Consider the following 16,176-nt stretch of genomic DNA (forward strand, 5'->3'; position numbering starts at 1 on the left):
AAGAATATGCGTTAATTAAGTATACATTGATCTAATATTAATTATAAACTTTGTTATTATGTGAATTTAGATTTACACATAAACAATCTATATATCAATAAATTTGCTAATCCGTCCGTTTAGTTTTCGTAAATCATTTTAAATATCTTACATATTTTGATAAACTAATCTGTATAAGACTATAATTATATTTATATAACCTATTGCATATTTGGACCAATTGATTATGAAAAAAAAATAATAAGATATTTATTTATTATTTGTGCTATTACAATATATATATATATATATATATATATATAAAAACTGGCTAACCTGGTAGTTTAATTATCTTAAATCATCTTAATATCTTACATATTTTAATAAATTAACTCATAGACCTTAAGTATATATATATATATATAACTCTAATCAGCTCGATCATATTATTGTATAATATAAATATTTATTAATCTAAAACATTTGATATTTTCGACCGATTGATTATGATAATATACGATAAAATATTTATTTACTATGCATTTTTATGAAAATATTTTTTAAATTTAAAAATTTTAATTAAATTTAATCTGTATTTAAGGAATTCTAAAGTATTAAAATTATTATCTAAATTTCGTAATTAAATTTAATTATTTATTTTTTGAATTTTTTGAATTTAAATTAAATTGAATGCAGAATTTTGTAATTAAATTTAATTATCATAAATCTCTAATAATTTGAAATTTAAATTAAAGATGACCTAGATTTTAGGAAATCTAAAAATATCTAAATTAATAACTAATTTTCAAAAATTAAATATAAATATAAAATAAAATATTATAAAAAATTTTGGGAGTGTTTGGAAGCAAGCACTAAAAATGCTTCTGTTTTAATATAATAGATTGTTCGTATATACAGAAATAGTGAAGATAAACTCTATAAGTTTTACCCATGTTGTATTTCATCACCATAATTTATGACTTTGAAGCATGTCATAATTTCTAACTTTATAACAATTTTTTTTAAGACCGGTTTTACTATTTCTTTATTTTGCGCGTTTTGTTTTTGTTGCTTTGTTAAAAATCTGTCTAGGATAACCCAATAGAAAAAAATTATGAAAAATTAAAAACGTACGTATAACTACGTAAGCTCCCCCTCGAATGACTAAAATGTCATCCTATAAGTCTCATTGATGACGCATTCTAATATTATGAACATGTTTTCATAACATAGTGGTAGACAATGATTTTGTGAAGAGATCCACTGCATTTTCACATGATCAAACATATCTTATTTCGATTATTTATTCTTCTCGAATTCTTGAGTATATGAGAAAAACTTCGGAGGGATATGTTTGATTTTCACTTTTGATATATCCTTCTTTCGTTTGGGCAATACTTGCAACAGTATCTTCATTTAAGATAGTTGACTCCATATTTACATGAATTTTACATGAATTTTACATGAATTTTACCGCTTGATTGGATATGCTGACTTATTGATCTCAGTCATACACATTCTCTACTTGCTTCGTAGAGTGCGATGATTTCAGCATGATTCGAAAAAGTGACCACAAGTGTCTACTTCTGAGAACACCAAGATATAGCAATGCTGAAAAATTGTTTTTTTGCTCCTTAAACTATGCAAAAATGTTAAATTTATACCCAATCTTGTATCATGTGCTAAAACGTTCTCAAGTTTTAAATAATTTGAATTTTATACCTAGACTTTTCTTTTTGTGCGTAAATCATCATTAGATTAAACGCTGTTAAAATTCTGTTAAATCTAGTATATGTGGCATCCACGTAAGCAGCAACATAAGATTTTCAAAATCTGAGAAAGAAAAAAAACAAATAACATCATTTAACCGTCAGAGATTTGGCCATAATCCTTCATCGGCGTTTTTTTGCCAGGCAAAATCCCAGCAGTGATAGAAACCTCAGGAATCAATAATCTGGTTTGTCTGATACTTTCGCTAGTGATGATTAAGAGCTTCCTGTAGAAGTTTTCAGTGGCGACTCTATCGCGGAGATTAGCACCGACGGATCTCTTCAGACTCATCGACAGAGAAATGCTGATGAAGGTCGATCTTCCTGGTGAGCCTGATTGAGCTTGACGACGACCAGGAGAAGTATAACTCTTCTTCTTACTCCTCCCCTATTGAACCAACCTCCCGATTTAGACTGGTAAAGAAACTCAAACCATTATAACTAGCCGATTGATTCTCAAATTTTCTTGGATTCACCATCGTTCCTAAGTAAAGAAACTCTAAGCTAGTGTTCGTCGTCGTCCTCTGCTTACTATTCCTACACTCTTAGCGGCGCCACCAATAGAGGAAGCGGATAAACTGGGTGGCTACTCTCAGAACCGTGCCCAGAGTTGTGAAGATCCTAAACGGTATACAGAGAAATTATTTTTACTAAAATAATAACCATCATTATTCAAATTTAATATAAAATTACACTAAAAAATTAATGTAAGTTTTGGGCTAAAAAATAAATTAGTGCAAATTTAATGTTTTGTTTTAAAAAAAGTTTAACGTATTAATGGTAAAATGAATGTAAGTATGATATGTGCGAAGAAGATCAAAGGATTATTAACCTTATTTTTATAATATCTTTATTTTTAATAATGATTTTTATTTTTTAAAGACTCTAAAAACATTATGTTTATATATTTGACCCTAATATTATTATAATCATAAAAATTTAAGCATAATTCTATTAAAAAAGGCCTGTAGGCCAAAGTTTCTAATTTTCATACATAGGCACGGTCCTGGCTACTGTCGGTTGTCCACGTCTTGCTATCATCAGGTAAGTTACTATCCTGTCATCTTCTTCTCCTTCTTCTACGCCAATAAAGCAATTCGATAAGCGTGGCGACTAAAACGGTGGACGTCACGGCAGAGATTGCGATGGTGAGGAGCTTTTTAGAATTAGGAGGGGATTTAGTGGCATGATGGACAATTAGAGAAGAGATGTTGGCCGGGAAGGAAGCGAAAGACACCAGAGAAAGAGTCGAATGTAGAGATGTTGAAGACGAAGAATACAATAAGAAAAAAATAACTAACCCAACGTCGTTTACAATTAAACCCGATGACATTTTGTTTTAGAACAAGGTCTCTGACATGGCCTCCACATCGACAAGGGTTGACGGGTTTTTAGCGACGTTTGGTGTTAAGTATGTTTATGCACAAAAAACATTGTTTAAGTATGATACTCAAATTAAATAGAAGTGTAAGTATGTTTTAGTCGGATACATAAAGTTAAGTCTGAGATTAACATAATCTAATAGTTGGGGTCTAAAAAAGCCAATTTTCCTAGCAGTGCCTCTGATTGGGCTTTATGTGGATCCGACATCTGGAAAACCAACCATTTGACCTTTTGAATTTTTTAAGATAGAGCAAACCTAAGTCAATACTGTTTTGGAGATAACGAAAGACATGTTTGATCCCATTCCAATGTTTTTGTATAGGAGACAAGCTGAATCTTGTCAAAAGATTAACAGAAAATGATATGCCAGATCATGTACTATTGGCAAGGTACATAAGGGTTCCAATTGCAATTAGATATGATACTTCAGAACCAAGTATCTCTTCATTTTCCTCATGTGGTCGGAATATATCATTTCCAACCTTAAGTGATCTAACGACCATAGGAGTACTTAAAGGAGTTGTTTTATCTATGTTAAAGTGTTTTAGTACTCTTTTTGTATAAGTGGACTGGTGCATAAATATACATTTTTAAGAATGCTCAATTTATAAGTCAAGCCAATATTTTGTTTGTCTGAGATCTTTGATTTTAAATTCCCCTTTCAAATAATTTGATGCTTTCTGTATTTTCCCCTTGAGTTTCAATAATGTTTAGATCATCAACATATATCATGATAATTACAAATCTGGATGTTGTTTTCTTGATGAAAACACATGGGGATATAGGATTATTCACATATCCTTCTTTCGCTAAATTTTCACTAAGACGATTGTACTACATACGTCCAAATTGCTTTAGTCCAGATTCACAGTTCACTTCCAGAAAATTATGCGAGTTCACACAAAACAACTTTCTTTGATCCCCTATTTATTTATACCACATGAGCACATTGCTCCACTGATGTGGTGTATGAGGGGGCGTCAAGTTTTACCCTGATAAGAAACAAATGAAAGTCGCAAGTGCACAACTAATTAATTGTAGTACTTAGGGATCGAATTCACAGAGATTTGTGTGCCGAATATTTTTCTATGGTTTCTAAGCTTATGTTTAGACTAAATCGGTTTTTAAGGGTTTGGTATGTGTTACGGATTAAATTAAAACTAAAAAAAGCAAATAAATCTATCCTAAGAAAGCAAGTGAACAATTGAATGGAAGTAAATTAAGCAAACAGGAATTCAAATGAAAGCGAGTAAAAATGCAGATCTAAGAAAGCAGGTAAATATCGATTAGGTTGTAAACAGTAATTAAAAATGCTGGGCATTCGGAAACTCTATGCGGATCATAATCGGTTTTAACAATTAAGGCTATAGATTAGGATTGGTGGATATCAAAATATCTAGGATTCTAGAATTAGAGTATGGCGGTATGATTACGTCAGTGTCTTGATCATAACCAACTGTCTCTCGCAACCTTGACCAGCAGGTTTCCACTCTGGCTCTGGAAGGGAGAAAACGCAGGAACTTGTATAGGACTCGTCAATACTCACGACTCGCCCATAGGTAGGTTTCCACTCCTATGGTTGAATCACTCGTTTCATTATAGGTCGGCAATTAATGAAAACTTTCACAACAATAACTATCAAGATCAGATGCTAGGTGATCAATCAAGCATACATGCATTAAGAACAAGAATAAACGAAGAACATAAAATAAAATCCCAAATCTAGAAACCTAGTTGCCTTATTTGATTATGAGAGTCCTTTTCGGGAACCCTATGCCCAACTTGGATCTACTCAGACATTGCTGAGGTCGACATCATCATTGGTTTTAATGAAAGCAATCAAAAACAGTAAAGAAAAGAGGTAGAAGAAAGCTTCTCTATTGATGAACTCAAGGTTGAGAAATCTTCTCTACAAAATTGCTAAAACGGCTAAGGTCTCTGTAAAAATTATGGAAAAGATATGTAAAAGTGACCTAAATGACAAGTATTTATAGTCTTCAATACTCCAGGGCATCTAGGGTTTCAGAATTGAGGCTTGGAAATGACTTGGGCTTCAGGAATGGGCTTCTTACATCGGAGATGGCTGGTCGCGTTCGCATGAGGCATGACCTGTGTGAATGGGTGCTTGGCCACGGTCGAGTGGCTCTGGCCGTGGTAAATGGCTTGTTGGCCGCGGTCCTGTAGTTGGCCGCGGTCCCGTAGCTTGCTGGCCGTCTTCAAATGTCTCCGGGCAAATGGAATATCTTGAGATCCAACCGTTGGAATGTCTCCAAACCAAGTGCATTTGAGAGCTGGTTGAGTCTTCTATTAAATATCCAATTTTGGGGGAAGATCAGACAGTGAGAAGGTCTTTGTCTCTCCATGAGAGTTATGACGGTCTGAATTTATCCAAAAGAGTCTTTTTATTCTAATTTGCACCTCTTTCTCTCAAATTACCTGAAAAGTCTTTTAAAATCCGAAAACATAGAAATCCTTTGAAAACCTTTGAAAATGGAGTAAAAACACCTGCAAAAGATTAAAGTGATCCATAAAATGGTCAAAATCTGGTGTTATCAATTCCCCAGACTTAGACTTTTGTTTGTCCTCAAACAAAACAAAGATAAAATATCGGTGAGAGGTTTGAAAACTCAGGAACTAACAAAATCTCAGAGACCATACTTCTTGACTAAGATCAATCATTATGCATCAATCAGAGATAGCTTAGAAAATTCTTACCAAAGTACAAGCATAACTAGTCCGTTGATCTGTCATGCGAAAGTCTATACACTTAGATCTAACTTCCAGTCAACTAGCTCTTAACATTCATTAAAAATCTCAGTGGTTCTCATCATAAGAAGTATAAGCAAGGTGATCTGGGCTAGACGTCAAAAAGGCTCTTTTAGGGGTGAGGTTTTAAAGTGTTTCGGGTTACTTGGTTACTGGAGAAGCAGAGTATTATGCAAAACAACAAGAGAGGATGGAGCTATCATAGTTTCCAGTCACATTCTTCTTGCCTTAGAATCTTTTATCTTCCTCTGGTTCTCCTTTCAATTTCCCTAGACTTAGATTCTTGTCCGGATTGTAACCTTAACTCCAATGGATGCATACTAATAGCCTTTTGCTTCAAATAATTTCAGTCATCTAAGACTCTTTAGGCTTTTGGTGTTTTCCCTTTCATTCTCCTTTTTTTTTAAGAAAGAAAGGGAAAACACCTTTAGATATAAAGCCTTAGAGGACACGGAGCAAGCCTTTCGAAGTGGCTTAGCATTGCCGATGTACCTCCTTCCAACTCCTTTTTAGTCTTCCCTTTGGCTGACTGAAAACTGTGTCATTCCTCCCTCTCCGATGTTTTTGCACATATCTGCTGATATAAACTAAAAAAAGGATGTGTAAGGTTTGAAAAATTAAGGATTGGGTAAGGGTATGGTACCAGCTAAAGATGAACTGGCCATCTAAGAAAACAAAGAGTGGTAAAAAGAAGGAAAATGTGTCCTAGATGTATATCTCGATGTCTGCCTAAAATAAATGATGAGAAAATTAGATATCAATATTAAGGTCAAATAAAATGAGTTAGTATATCCTGTCAGAAAAAATCTCCATAAATAGAAGTCATTTGGTGGTAGTTCGTAGTGCAAGTACTCTAGCTACCGCCTAGTCTAGTATTAACCACAAATGAGCTATCATGCATAGTGTAGAAGCATACAGGTCGAAATCATCATAGTTTTGTTTCAAACATTCTTGAAAAATACTAGAAGTCGAATAGGTTACAGTAAAATATTTACAAAATACTCAAAAATAAAAAAGCAAAGCGAGAAAATGATTAGTACGGATAAGCATCCTCCCCCAGACTTAAATCACACCATCATCGGTGTGAAAAAGTTGGTGAAAAGATGATTAAGCAATAAACTAAAAATAAAAAGCTCAAATGGAAATGGTGGTAGAACCGTGAATGACGATCAAATGGTATGGATGATGCAATGCTGGTCCGATCAATCCTCCTCCTCAGATGAATCTGCATCGAACTGGTGCTGCTCCTGCAAGAAGGTGACAACACGCACGAATCGTCGTCCCTGTCTATCAACTCTGCGTTCCAAATCCAGATGTGAGCACAAAGATGTAGATGATGAGGTATGGTCGGTCAAAACTGGTGGCTGATAGTGAGAACATGCTGCAGCTGCGTCGCGCTTGACCTTAGCCACCATATACTGCCCAATGGTAAGTGGCAGGCGAGGTGCAGATGGTAGAAACTCATCAGATCTTGGAGTCTATCGTGGGCACGCTCCATAGTACAGTCTCAGGACTGATGCTGAAGGTAAGCAAACTCTGTGCTCCTCGGTGCTAGTACAATACTTGTAACCGAATCTGTCTGGATCGAAAATGGTACGAGAGATAATGTGATCTCGAGAAAGGTAGAGTAAATCATACCAGACCTCAGAAAGTGGAGCATCGGATGAGAATTCGAATCCTACAGCCTGTAGTATGGCTGTGATGGTGCTCCCAGATGCTGCTAGGGTTGACTTTGCGGCTTCATGTTTTAAATTTATAACCCCTGATATCTGCAAGTGCACAGCAGTGCGTTGTAGTACTTAGGGAATCGATCCACAGAGAATCCACGCTTTACCTGCAGAACCTTAGAACCAGAATTAGTAAACGAAGTCTAAGACGAAAAACGGGGTTTTGGGTAGGTTGTCAAGATTTAAATATATGTACGTTAAAAAAAAAGAATTTTAAAAAGATTTTGAAAAGGGTTTTAAAAAAGGTTTTAAAAAGCATTTTAAAAACTAAACTAGAAGTGAATAAATTCATGTTGAATATAAAGGATGTCTACGGGATATGATCGATTAAAATCGCGCAAAACAAAGCTCTTAAAATTGATCCTTGTAAATTCTTAGAACTCAAGCCACGATGGTATGACTACGCCTTTGTCGTGCTCATAACCAACTGTCTCTCGCAACCTTGACCAGTAGGTTTCCACTCTGGTCCTAGAAGGGAAAAAACGCAGGAACTTGCACAAGACTCGCCAACATTCACGATTTACCCATAGATAGGTTTCCGCTCCTATGGTAGATACACTCTTCTCAAGCTAGATCTGACACTTAATGAAAACTTTCGCAACACCAAGCATCTAGAACAGTATCTAGGCCGTAGCGATAGATCCAGCATTATATAAAAACTTAGAAGAAAGATTTCTAGAATTCGGCTTTTTTGTTTATCTCGCGAAGATCCCTACCGAGCATATTCGATTCCCTTCGATGGAGCCTTTAAAATCATACCTCATTATTCCAAAACGTGCATAATTAAAAGAAAGAAGTGGAGATAAAGAGACAAGGAGATGAAGAAAAAGCATCTCGATTTCGAGATCTACGCTTGGAGAAAACTTCTCTTCAAATCCTTTAAGAAACTAATCGAACATGAAGAAGGTAAAAACGAATTGAAAGATTGCATAAAAGTAAAATCTGAATTGAAATTAAAGATAGAACATAGAGAGGGTTCAAGAGAAATCTCTATCTCCCTAAACTAAGAACTAAAAACATAAAAATATAAAAGTCCTAAAAAACTAAATTTGGTGGCTCCCAAAAAGGATTCTACTGAGGCACACAAAAATAGGTCTGCTTAGATATATATTTACAGGTCTTAAACTCTATCCAGTCGTCTTTAGGGTTTTCTTTGAAGTGAAGACGAATTGGGCTTGAAACAGTGTCTTGGGCCAGCGTTTTAGTCGGTTCTGGTCGCGAGGCTTCTACCCGTGGTGAATTGGGGTTTGGCCATGGCCAGAGGGTCGTAACCGTGGACGAGAGTGTGTTCTCCGCGGTCGTGGCTCCTGGACCCGCGGAGACTGGCCTGTGAGGTTGAATCTTCATTCTGCTCTTGCTTCCTTCGCGTGACTGCAGAACATGTCTTCAGTGCATCAAGGATATGCGGAGATCTAACCATTGAATAGTCTCCAAACTAATTGCATTTGAAAGCTAGTTGTCTCCTTTATATTAGGTCCAATTTTGGGGATGATCAGATGGTGAGAAAGTCTCCATCGGATGTGAAACTTCTGACGGCCTGAATTTATCTAAAATGGTCTTTTGCTCTAATGCACATCTTTTGCCTTAATTACCTGAAAAGAGTCTTGGAAATACAAATACTAGAAAACCATATTAAAAAAAGTTAAAAGAAATAAAAATAATTTGAAAAGCATTTAAAATCGATCCACAAAAATGGTCAAAATACAATGTTATCACTCCCAAAAGCTGTAGATGCATCCTCGCATCCATGTAGATCATGCTTCACCATGTTCTGTGTGATGATCCAGGCGAAGCATGCAAGTCTAGGGTGATCCAGGAATGGTATTTGAAGTGTAACAAGCTCGGACTTGAGGACATATCCCATGTTGGCTCGAGAGAAAATCGTGTGTGCCAAGAATTTGTGCACCACTCTACTGCAGGGTCAGTAAAAAGAGCTGACTTGGATGTCCCACTGTTATAGATATCTTGACCCATCTCTCCCCATAGGTCTAAGTCAGGTTCCTCCTCGAGGTGAATGCCATCGATATATGGAAGCTAAAGAGGTCCACAAAGCTCGGAGATAGGAGTGAATAGGACTGTCTGCGGATAAAGAAAAATAGAACACCGTCTTATAGTCTGGGGCTCCTCCTCTTCGTGTGGTGAAGGGTGATGGTCGCTAGGAACTCGCGAACTAGATCAGCATATTTAAGGAGATTTAGCTCCATGTATGGTCGCAGTCCAAATGCATCGATGCACCAGACAACATCCTCTCTAATCCCGAGCATCTCAAGTGTGTGATGATCGATGCAAGGTGTCGTTTGATGTTCAGCTTCTTGAATTTTTTTTGCATAGCTAACTCTCGGGTTCATCTCCTTCTTAATATATCAGATCTTTGGTCGTTCCCATGAAGGGACTCTGCATGAATGCTGGAGGTTCCTCTTTATGCGACCTAAAGCTCCTGGTATGGCAGTGCTCAGGATGTACTCTGTAAGAGTGCTGTCATCGGGTGCTATCTCTGGGCTGTCATCAGTATGACGGCTCCTTCGGGATCTGGTTTGGTCCATGTTCCTACAAAACAAGAGAATTCTCAGAAAAAGAGTGAATATGGCAGTTGAATTAACTAAATCAATGATCAGGGATACAATTTAAAGCATCAAGAGACTAATTCAATCAATAAATGAGCATTACTGATAATAATTTTAAAAAAATCGAGTAGTTCATGGTCAGGTTCGGATTTGTGATGTTCTTGACATAAAGTTTTTCTAAAAATCGATTAAATGACCAATTTCTATGCAAAATCTATAGATTACCTAATACCAATCACTAATTACACAAGACTTAACTAAATTTACCAATTTAATTCCTCTAAATTCAATTTTTGCAAAGGTTGAAGATATCAAATTTCAAAAATCATAGTTCTAATCAACCAGGTGTTAAAATCGATTTCCATACAACCAAAAAGGCCAGTCTAAACTTCTAAATCATTCTTTACTTAGATTAGACCCAGATCTAAGCTTTTTAAGAAAAACCTAGATTTTAAAACTATGAGAAAAAGATCAGATTGAGCTTCTTACCTTGGTGGAATGACGAAGATGATTAAAGAATTGAAGTCAGCTTTGAAAAAAGAGTGATGTTTGGCCAAAGAATCTTTTGAAAAGCTTAAGAATTGAAAAAGATGTTCTTTCTCTTAAATCTCTAATTCTTTTGGAAGAGAAGAAGAAAAAGGAATTTTGATCCAAAAAGTTCATTTCTTTTTTAAAAAAAATATTTTTATGAGTAGAAGGGAAGTTTTTCAGGATTTGAAAAGCTTTAAGGAACTTACCTTTGCTTGATGTTCATGGAACCAGGAAATGAAAACTTTTAAAACTTACGGGGGCTTGGAATGATCTGGATCGGGTTTGTCCCGAGAATTTTTGGAAACAGGGTTACAGGCTCAATGACCAATGGCCACGGTCAGAATACACGCAACCGCGACAGAACCATGTTTGGTCATGGGTACATTTACGATGCCACAGTCGATGGTAGGTCGGCCACAGGTTGGTTGGTCGCGACCGTGGCCGATCCTCTTGCGGCCAAACTTCCTTCCTCTGGTTTTTGCTGGATCGAGAAGTAAAAAAAAACCTGTACTTCTTTTTTGGTTTTTCGATTTTTCTGTTTTTTTTTTTGTCTTTTTGTTTTATGAGAGCACCTGAAACTAAAAGAAAAGAGAAAACATAAATTGCGAAAAGGAAAGAAAAGTTTAGAAAAGTTTACTAATTGGGTTGCTTCCCATTAAGCGCTTTTATTTAAGTCGTTTAGCTCGACTTCGGTAAAGAGAATCAGGCGAGGAAATATGGCACTTTCTTAGATGTGCGTTGAACATCCTTAAGCTTTGTCGATTCAACTTCTTCTCCTTGGATTACCATCTTCTTTCCTTTGTTCTTCTTACGCACTTTAACATTGCTCATGACCTTTTTAGTACCCTCAATCAATTTTTTGATCTGTTCTTCGTTGGTCTCCACTAAATCTGGCGGGACAACAATTTTGACTTTTTCAAAGGGTCTAGACTGGTGACTTTGCTTTCCCTTATCCTTCTCCTTGGGTCTATTACCTTTGGTCCTTCCACTATCGCTTTGAACTTTGTCTCGGACTGTAAAATAGAGGTTTCTCCATCATTTTCATCGTCTTCTGCGCCTCCTTCAGGCAGTGTAGTAATAGCATTGCAGAACCTCTTAGGGTTATCCTCGACTATTCCAGGAAGGGCTCCATTCTGTCTCTTCATGGAATCGGTTTTCTGGACGACTTGAATGTCTAACTTCTTGACGTGGCTAGACAGAGCTTCAAACTTCCCGTTTAGTTCATTGTACATATAATCGACCTTCACGTTTATCTCTTTGGCTGTCTTCTCATTTGTCATGACAAATTGTTGGATTGATTGCTCAAGTCTTCCGATTTGTGAGGCAAGCTGGTTTGTTGTGACTCCTTGCTGATGTCCGAATTGATTGTTGAATCCTGCGCCTTGGTAGTTGTATTGTGGTCGCGGCTGGAAGCCTCCATTTCCTCCAAAATTTCCATTTTGAATTCTTTTTTGGAAATGTTTCTGCTGCGGTGGGTAGTACCGATCTTGGGGAATTCTCTAAATTTTGGATTCCGGTTGGAGAGATTGTTGGATTTCGCATTTCGGAAATTGTGGTTGAAGCCATTGTTGAAACGGTTTGGGTATGGGTCTTGCGCTCCTACATAGTTCACATATTCTTTTTGAAAGGTCGGATTGTGATCAGTCTCACAGAATCCTTCATCTTCTACCCCATTGGTGGTTTCACAGGCATAGACTGGGCGATTATAGGCTTGACTAGTTTAAACGCAGCGGTTGCGGTTGCGAGTGCGGGAGTTTGCGGATGCGGACGATTGCGGTTTTGAGCGTTATTCAGTCGTTTGCACGACTGGTTAAATTTTTTAAGGCGGGTCTGTTTGCGGGACATTTTTGACTGGCAAACCAACGATTGTTTTAGCGGTTAAACATAAAATTATCAAAATAAACATCATATATAATTATTAGATAACAGAAAAACTATATTATTATGATTAATATCAAAATCACTAGTTCAAAATAATTAATAAAAATTATAAATAAATACTAAATAATTATTTTAAAAACTAATAAATTTTATAATAATATGATTTATTTCAATTATTGGGAACATCACCCAAAATTGTGTCTAATAATGTAATAGACTGGAAAAAAATTGCTCCAATACATGGATCTTCTGGATTTGTGTTATGCATGATGTAAAATTTTTTCAGTTGATCTAATCGATTTTTTGCACGACCCCAACTCAAATCAACACCAAATTGCTCATTAGTATTCTTCAAAATACGTTTATATTGAGTTTGTTTTTCCACAATGATCCGTTGAAGTAACGCACATGTCATCTCGTTTGATCATTTAACTTTTTGGAGAACGAAAAAAAAAAAATTATAACAAACTAATTTTGTAATTAATAAGATACATATTTATAATTTCTTACTTTAAAAATGGAAACATAACAATTAATATAAATGAATTAAACCAAAGTATTATGGCATTTATGTTTGTATCTTAATTTTCTTCAACTAATATGAAAGCCATGATTAGAAACTAGAACTTGATAGAAAAGGTGAGAGGTTAGGATTTATATATAGGAGAAGATTAGTAGGGTTAAGGTTTTATAAATGTTTTTAACGTGATTTTATATTTTTAATTCTAGCGCGATTTTTTTTTTACTCAACCGCTACTGCCCGCAACCGCAAACGTTGGCGGGAAGCAGCTTTTGGATTTCAGCGGTAAAAAACAATACGGAGCGGTTTGCAGCAATTTCTATGATTGTGATAAAACGCTACTAACCGCTACCAACCGCAAACGTTGCGTTTGCGGGTGATAGCGGGTGAACCAATCAACACCTATGGCATTTGAGAAGTTGGTTCATCATGTTCTTCAGCTTGGTAATCTCCTTGTTGTCTGCTCCGGTCTGCTTTGTTGAACGATCATATTCTGGACAATCATTTCTGTAGCTTGAGTAAGATTTTTGATAAGGGCTCTTCCTTGTGCGATTGTCTTCTGTCCGAAATCTCAATTGCTGGCTGTGTCAAGTAAAAGTTTTTATTTTGGTTGCAATCCTCTATAGAATGTGCTCAGAAAGTTTGATCCGGGAAATCCGTGGTGTGGACAATCTCGCTCATACTCCTTAAAACCCTCCCAGGCTTCATAAAAAGATTCGACCGAACCTTGCTGGAAACTTTGGATCTCGTTTTTCAGCAGGTTCGATCTTGACTTAGTGTAGAAGTGGTTTAGGAAAGCAGTTTTGCATTCTTCACAGTTAGTAATCGATCCTGCAGGCAGAGATTTCAACCAACGGTGAGCTTTATCACTTAATGAAAGTGGGAAAAGGTTACACTTAAGATAGTCTGCTGGAACTTGATTTGTTCTCATCATGCTGCAGATTTCTTTAAAACGCTCAATGTGATCCATTGTAGTTTTAGATTTTATTTTTATGCATTTGTAGAAGCTCTCTATCGCCACTCTGTCTTCAATAAAAGAATTTTTCTGCAACTTTGTTTCTTTTACTTTTCTTCTTCTTAGTTCTAAACTGATGATGATGTCTACCTCAATCATGTCTGAGTAGTCACCTAGTTGGGTGAACGGGTAATCCAAAGGGACCCCATGTTCGAATGACATCTAGGTTTTTAGAAAAAGGATTTCGATTTTTAACATGATTCTCCCATTCATCCAAATCTCAAAGCGGTAGTTCTGAATTGATCACCCAGAATCCGATCCTAGGTTTAATCCGAGCCACGAGAGTATTGTATCTGGGTTGCCTGAACTGGATCTTATGGACGTCACTGTCGTAGGAGACGAAAGCTACTTACGGAGGATATGTAAGCCGAGATGGATTCCGATCTACAAAGCATGAGAGCGAGAGTTAATTGCCATGAACAAGTGATTAGATGATTAGGGTGACGAGAGTTGGCTAATTTTACATGTGTCTATCCTAGTTTCAGAGTCATAAAAATCTTTGCCTAAATTCCTTGTGTTTTAGAACATGAACCCTAAAGATGAACCTTGAACCCAGCGCCGTTTTTCTTATAGTTCTCAACCGATTTTTATTTCCAGCTTTTTAGTTCTCTGCATAATTAGATTTAGTGACAAACCAAAAACCTTTTTTTATTAGATTAGGTTTACGATTGTTTTTAGCATCAGTTAAAAGTCCTCAACACACAGATCTCTGTGGATTCGATCCCTAAGTACTACTGCGTTTGCTGTGCACTTACAGCTTGTCTAGGGTAAAACTTGTGTTGCCCACTGCACTCACATCAATTTTTTGGCGCCGTTGCTGGGGATCTGTCGCTGTTGACTTGACTTCTTAATCTAATTTCAATCCTAGACCTCAAGATTTTCGAGTTCTGCTGGAGATTTTCTAACTCCTCTTTTTATCTTTGCTTTCTTTGCTCACAGGTGCATGAAAACTAGGAGAAATCCTATACAACATTGTATTGCCCTTAGAGACGAGATTGACAAACATGAAAGAGCACTTAGGAAACTCAGACAAAGAAAGCTCAAGATGGCCAATCCTAATGCCCATCGAGAAGATCTTTTAAACCGTGATCAGGAGGATCACATTGGAGATGATGACCGTGATTCAATTCATGGGGATGACCTAGATGGTGCCCATGAAGAAGATGGCCAGCCACAACTCGATGAAGACGGAAACCGAGTTCCTTTAAATCCTGCTCAAGCCGCTGATAACCGAAGGAGACATGACCAGGCCGATCCTGAAGAAAGAAGGAATGATGAAAACATTGTTCCACCTAATGGAAGAGAAGCCAATCGACCAATACAGCTTGCTAATCCTGCGAGAAGACAGCCTCAGAATAGACTCATTGCCGATTTCGATGCACCTCACCAACACTTCCAAAATCGATCAGCTATTCAAATTACTGTTCCAACAGGAGATCATGAGATAAAACCTCAGATTGTCTCTTTGGTGAAGCAGAACCAGTTACATGGAATCTCTACTGAGCATCCAATGGACCACATTGATCTTTTTGAAGAAATCTCTGGAATGGTGAGAACAACTCCAGAAACTGTGGACTATGTGAAGTGTAAACTCTTTCCTTTCTCTCTAAGTGATAAAGCTTTAAGATGGTTAAAATCTATGCCATCTGGTTCTATTACTTCATTGGAAAAATGCAAGTCAGCTTTCCTGAACCACTTCTACACCAAGTCAAGATCGAACCAGCTGAGAAACAAGATACAAAGTTTCCAACAAGGCCCAATAGAATCATTCTATGAAGCCTGGGAGCGATTCAAAGAGTATGAAAGAGACTGGCCTCATCATGGTTTCTTTGGAGAAAACTTGCTAAGCACCTTCTACAGAGGACTACAGCAGAAGTATCAACTTTCTCTTGACACTGCCAGGAATAGAGATTTCAGTTCGAAATCCATACCACAAGGGAGAGCACTCATCGAAAATCTAGCTGTAGCTAACAACAACAACAACCCTGAGTATGACAGATCAAAGAAAGCTATCACTAGTCACGAATCAAGTGAGATTGCT

At 36.7% G+C, this 16,176-nt stretch overlaps 2 non-coding genes across 2 annotated transcripts; one reads left to right on the plus strand and one right to left on the minus strand.

Moving 5' to 3' along the window:
* Nucleotides 1-13,773: 13,773 nt before the first annotated feature.
* On the plus strand, nt 13,774-13,880 carry LOC112084970. The gene has a single exon (XR_002898616.1). It is a non-coding gene; the product is annotated as a small nucleolar RNA R71 (small nucleolar RNA).
* A 1,976-nt stretch (nt 13,881-15,856) lies between these two features.
* LOC112084847 lies at nt 15,857-15,962 on the minus strand. Its single transcript, XR_002898506.1, has one exon. It is a non-coding gene; the product is annotated as a small nucleolar RNA R71 (small nucleolar RNA).
* Between the last annotated feature and the right edge of the window lie 214 nt (nt 15,963-16,176).

This window comes from Eutrema salsugineum, unplaced genomic scaffold (genome assembly GCF_000478725.1).
Source record: "Eutrema salsugineum unplaced genomic scaffold, Eutsalg1_0 scaffold_4, whole genome shotgun sequence".
In the NCBI taxonomy this organism is placed as follows: domain Eukaryota; kingdom Viridiplantae; phylum Streptophyta; class Magnoliopsida; order Brassicales; family Brassicaceae; genus Eutrema; species Eutrema salsugineum.